The sequence below is a fragment of the Haemaphysalis longicornis genome, unplaced genomic scaffold (genome assembly GCF_048455015.1).
Source record: "Haemaphysalis longicornis isolate Haplotype H1 unplaced genomic scaffold, Haemaphysalis longicornis Haplotype H1 scaffold_4, whole genome shotgun sequence".
Taxonomy (NCBI): domain Eukaryota; kingdom Metazoa; phylum Arthropoda; class Arachnida; order Ixodida; family Ixodidae; genus Haemaphysalis; species Haemaphysalis longicornis.
In genome coordinates this window covers 90,304,076-90,310,075 of record NW_027526361.1, presented here as the reverse complement: position 1 = coordinate 90,310,075, position 6,000 = coordinate 90,304,076, and positions in this window count along the sequence as shown.

Genomic DNA, 6,000 nt, shown 5'->3' with positions numbered 1-6,000 from the left:
TAAAATCGTCTGTAAGAATAATTTTTACTCTTACTGCTAAGCCTTTCTTAGCAGCATTATTTTGCTCGGGAATAGAACGTAATTCTGCTGAATTGCTGAATTAAGGAATTCAATACGGCCTCACTATCTGTAATGTCGAAAGAAGCCCAAACTCGCTTCCTCTAATTAAGGTGAACCTCACTACTAAGGGTGACTTCTACTTACAAAGATAGCCTTTAACATCATCTGAAAACTTGACCTTCCCACGACTGTACTTATTCCTTACACTCTCCTCAAACTTGCCCTCATTCTAACCCTAATACTGCAGATAATATTCAAGTGACGTTTGGCAAACTCGAAGTTTGTTATGTCATTCAAACTGCCCTCTTTGTGCTCAGAGTATTTCTAACCATTTATTCTCAATTTTTTTTCTGGGTGTACTTGTCATAGCTTGAGCTATCACCTGCGAAAGTTCGAGTTCACGAAAAATTAGGCGGCACTGTTCTGCCACACAAAATCAGGGTCACTCTCTTCGCTACATGCGCCATAATTGGGCCAACGACTAATTGCTCTAAACAAAAAGCAAGATAATTAGCTTTTTGTGCCAATTCGCAAATAAGGATACAAATGGAATATCATTCTTGGCTGATTCATTATCATGATGGATTTTGGCATTAGCGTCATGTTTTCATATGAATGTAGGCATGCATGTAAACTGTGCGCATGCGTATAATTTAGATGAGAACATTTATAACCGGTTTAAACTCCCCTGAAAAGCAACCTCCACCGGTAAATTGCGTCAGGATGCGAAACATTTCCGTAAAATTCAATGTAGGTTTCGGAGCATATCTGGCGGCTGTGTTGAAAATTTCGCTTTTAGTGTTTACGCATAGAAACCCTGAATTATCCACCGTAGACACTGAAGGACTGGTCCCAATTTTCTGATTTAATGAAGTTTAAAACTTATCGCTACTGCGATTCAAATGGTTCGCATTCACTTTTTTTACGTAAACGCCGAGGCACTACGCTCAATTGGCCGTTGCCCGTTAACTGCGACAAGTGCGGTCGCTAATTTGCTAAAAGCATTGCTTCATTCCGCCATTTTCTCCACGCTGTCAGCGTCGCCACTAATATTGAATGTATCGCTCGACATAAGTTACTTTTAACACATAATTGACCATTTACTCTGAATAAAAAAAGCAACTGCCCAAAGACAGTTTGCACGCGACGTCACCAAAGCCCTTTCTTGTAAACAACTTACAGGTCTCCCAGAACTCCCCATAATATGACCACTGGTTAAATGGGCAACCTGCATCAGGGTCACAAAGATGGCAGCTACGCTGGCGTCAGTGCAAGTGATATATACTGCGATGCTTCACAAACAAACATTAGAGGAGTAGTCACTGAAACAAATGCAAGCAAAGTGCGCCGTGCAGACAAGTTATGGGCCGGAAAGGGTACATGGCCTGTCGGTGGGGAGAAGGAGGAGAAATGGCAGCCCTTGTCTGAAGGTGAGTCGACTGACAGTTCGCGGGCACCGCCAGCCTGCATATTTTACGACCTTGAAACGTCTCCGAAGGTCAGCGTCGCTGCGATGAGAGCTGGCCGACGGCCTTTCGCAGCGGTGACGGACGAGTAAGTTGCATGTCGTATGTCAGACCACGCCTTTTGGGTCAACCGGGGACTAAAAATATTCAGGGTCATTCGGCGACATCATGCCTTGCACGTACTAGAAGCCCCGAACTAGCTACGTTAATTTGTTTATGTGCATTTTTCTACGCTTCTGTATCCGTATCCGTTTATCTGCGGCCGGTTTTAACCATAAGCCTCAAAGCCGGCACTCTTGAACGTTGAGTGTTCCTCTTAAAATATAGTTGAATGCTGGCGCTATCATCCGCATCAACCGCATATTCTCATCTAATAAACTGGGTAGCTGCAGCATGCAGTAACAAAGCTCCACTAATGAAAGAAATGTGCGCAGCTAAAAGCTAACAAAAGAGGCCCCCAGGCTCGATCACTCCCACAAGATCCGACGTGAAGATGACCTCAATGCGTGCGGATGTGTCGTTAAAATGATTCGCCAAGGACGAAATTCTGCACTACATGCCCTCAGATCGTCGCTTTAAGACGAGAAAAACTCCAGGTCAAGGACATACACACCGTATGCATATCTGGATACGTGCCTGGTTGTTGATAACCCTAAATGGGTATCTAGTAACGTGCATGTGGAGTTCAACGCCCCTCCACGCTCCCCCGAGTGAGTGTTTTGCCGGTAAGGGTGATGTGTGAGTGTTCATAGGTCGGCAGTAACAAATACATGCATTTCTGGCGCTGCCGTTATAAATTTCGGACAAATCTACCAAACTCGATGAGCATTTGCTTCGCCTAGAGGTCTCAATAAATAAGACCACAATACCTGGGTACCCGACAAACAAGTATGCCTTGTTGTAAGCGGAGTCTTGAGAGGGAATGGCCACGATTGTACCAAAAGTAGTAGTGCGGCGCGGGTTCGGTCCCCAGATGTTCTGAAGGGCACAAAAGAAACATTTTTTTTTTCTGAGATGCACGCAGTAGATTATGGGTGGCTGTCGCTGTAAAAAAGGCAAGGTTGAACCAGCCATCGCCCTCAAATTGCCGGACGCACTGACCCTTCTGAGTAGCTTAAAAGAGAACTAGAGGCCCCACTTAAATTGTCTCGTCATGTTTTTTTTTTTTTTTTTTTTTTTTTTTTTTTGCGGTGGCTCCAGGTCGGTGGCCGCCCATCGCACGAACAGGTTTCTGTGACTTCACAGAGAAACCTCCGGAAAATGGCCTGGGAGATGCCGCTGCTTCGTACGTTTACCTAAATATCTCGATTGCTTGTTTGGAGTTTGAGATGAAATTGGTATCATTGCTATCGGGACAAAACCGTCCTTTTAATGAACCGATCAACATTTCGTCTTAATGACCCCCTTAAAACGTTAAGGGACACTATATATTGACAGCACGAGGTCATGACCCCAGCTGTCGCACGTGGGTTGGTATATACGGTGGTGCAAAAAAAAAAGGGGTGTTTCAGAAAATGCGGAAAAGCGGGTTATATCGATAGCTTGCCGTCGACCCAGTGCATGCTGATGTTCTCTGTCCACGTGGAAGCCAGCGTTCAAGGGAGGCCAACTTAACATATCACATCAATACCCACGTCACGCTCGCAGGCATTTTAGCGTTAAACAACTTCCTACTTTACGAGATATATGCACGCAAAATCTGCTTGGTCGTTCATCTTAAAAGCGTAGCCGTCATGAGGTTCCCAGCTTCGTCCCACTTGCCAAATTCCTCAGTTCATGAGTTCACGAGTTCCCTCACACGTTCTCTCTAGCGTCTGTAAACTGGAGCCACCCCCTCCTGCATATAATGGAAATATGGTGATCTACGTGACAGGTCAAAAATAAGATGCGAACTGCTATGAGTTCATTGCACGGAACCCAAGAAAAAAAGACAGCAAAGTTGGCCGTTCGGGAAGAAAGTTGCTAAGGTCGAAACATAAAGTCAAACTACTCACTTAATAAACATGTTGGGATATGCTGGGATTATTGGGATTACAGGTTGGGATTATTGGGATACGCTGCCTTCGGATAGGGCACAAGCACATTCACAGCAAATATCAGTAACATTCTAAACACTGAAACAAAATTACCAAAATTTATTTGTAATTCACACATTTTGAGAATATCCACGATCCTTCGACGTGATCCTGATTTATAAAGCCTATTCGTACATGCAGTATATTAATCCAGTCATTTTTAAGGCAGTCGTAAGTGCCCACTGTACAAAAAAAAAACGTTTTGTTTTCTTGTTGTTGTTGCTGTTGTGCGGCACCGAAAATGACCACCACTCTGAAGAGTAAGTCGAAGTGACGATTTTTTCTCATGGGAATTAAACTCAGTTCGCCATATTTCCAGTCCGGCCAGTGAGTTACTATCATGGTAGCTCCGCTCGTTGCCAGTGGAGGAACAAAAATTAACCTATTGCGTGCGGTGTGACAGGTAAACGCGACGGCGCGTGAGTAGGAAAGGTGCACCGCAGCCGCGAACTCTGATTTTCAAGAATCTGGGCCGTGAATTGAGTACCGGTCTTCCTGTTCAAATAATTCGCACCGAAAGACGAATAAACGAAAGTACAGAAAAAGACGGAAACACCATACTGCAGTAAAGACATTTGTTCTAAGTATTGCCAGGCTTAGGACTTCAAAGCAGGTAAGCAGACTTAAGTACGCCAATTATTTTTTCATCCGAAGATCTTCAAACTGACATCAAAGCGGATATTTATTTTGTCGCAAAACTTGATCCCCTCAAATAATGAAATTCATCGAGTTTTAATGAAAACCTCTTTTTTTTAGTACGTGTTGCCTGCCGATGTTAATGGGTTTCATCATCAGAAGGCGAGCATTCGAAGCCAAACATCTAGGCTTGAATGTGTGTCGTTTTCCGGATTACTGCGACAGTAAATGACGGCTGCTCTTCCTATTAAACGTCGTTCTGATAATTAGACATTTAACGCTACTGCTCCAAAGTGGGTGTGCTTGGTTAGTTGAACAGTACGAAATTGTCAAAACGTTCTTGTGCCATAAAATACAAGGATGAGGTATAAACGCCCTGACACGTTCTTTTAAATCTTCACATAAAAGCACGGCCTAAGAAAATGCACTAAGTATTTTCCGTTCGCCTGAAAAATTGTTTAGCTTTTCCTTGCTCATTTCGCTAACCTGCTTAATGAGTAGTTTTCTTGTAAAATTGTTTTTATTTTTTTCCTTTTTGTACCACCTGGCGAGAGGTCGCTTCAGAATAAATAAAAGACTAGATAAATTAATTAACGAAATAATATGAAAGAATAAAATGGCTAGAAGTCATCGACGATAACTATAAATTGGAGGCACGAGTCCCTTTTTCACTCTGCAACACTTCTTTCTTCTTTCTTTGAGACAGACGAATTCCTAACCGGAAAACTTTAACGCGGCTACAACTAACATGCCACGGGGAAGACGTTTGAGCGTAAAATCAGAATCTTTATTAAACCGCAATTTGAATGAACTTTGTCGCACGTCAGGAGTTATAGTAATTTCGCCGTTGTGGTTTTAGCTCGTGAATGTTGAAGTTCACTAAACACAGCACAAAGACCTTCAACACTAAGCATACAAACAAACAACGTTTGCAATCGTAGCCTGTTTTAACCGTTAGCTGTGGAACTGATTTTGATTTGATTGTAGGGCTTAAGGCGCCGACGCAATGCAGGCGATGAGGCGCGCCGTAGTGAAGAAGAAGAAGAAGAAGAAGAAGAAGAAGAAGAAGAAGAAGAAGAAGAAGAAGAAGAAGTTTATTGACTTTTGTAAAATAGGAAGGTTACATGTGAAGATATATCCAGACGAGGGTCGCATAGTTGATACTGCACAGGGACTCTCGATATATAATTCAGTAGAAAAAAATACAGTGAAAGCAGCTAAAGTCAATTTAACTAGTCACAAGTTTCAGAATTACACTTATAGAGATAAAGTAACAACAGAGCAATAAAAAACAAGAACTCATGTCGTAACATTACTAGGCAGACTCAATTAAAAGAAAGGAATAAGAAGAAAAGAAAGAGGGAAGGAATGAAAAAAAAATAAAAATCGAAAAAATGGACAGACTACACTATACTGTATTTTATATGTCAAGTCACAATTTTAAGCAAAACAAAAACTTAGAATGTGCAGGAAAAACGAATAGACGAAACAGCGCATTTAAGCGAAATCTGTAAACAATTTATGCCAAGAGAGACAAAAACTAACACAGTTCAACGGGCGAGTATTGCACACCTTTAACAAAATTTAATGAAAGGATTACTTTTGACCACCTTGGGATTTCAACGTACGCCGATATCTCGTGCACACGGGCCTTTTTGCTTTTCGCCTCCATCAGAAAAGCGGCCGCCGCGACCGGGAACCGAACCAGCGACCTCGCGCACAGCAGCACAACGCCTTAGCCACTGAGCCACCGCGGTGGGTTA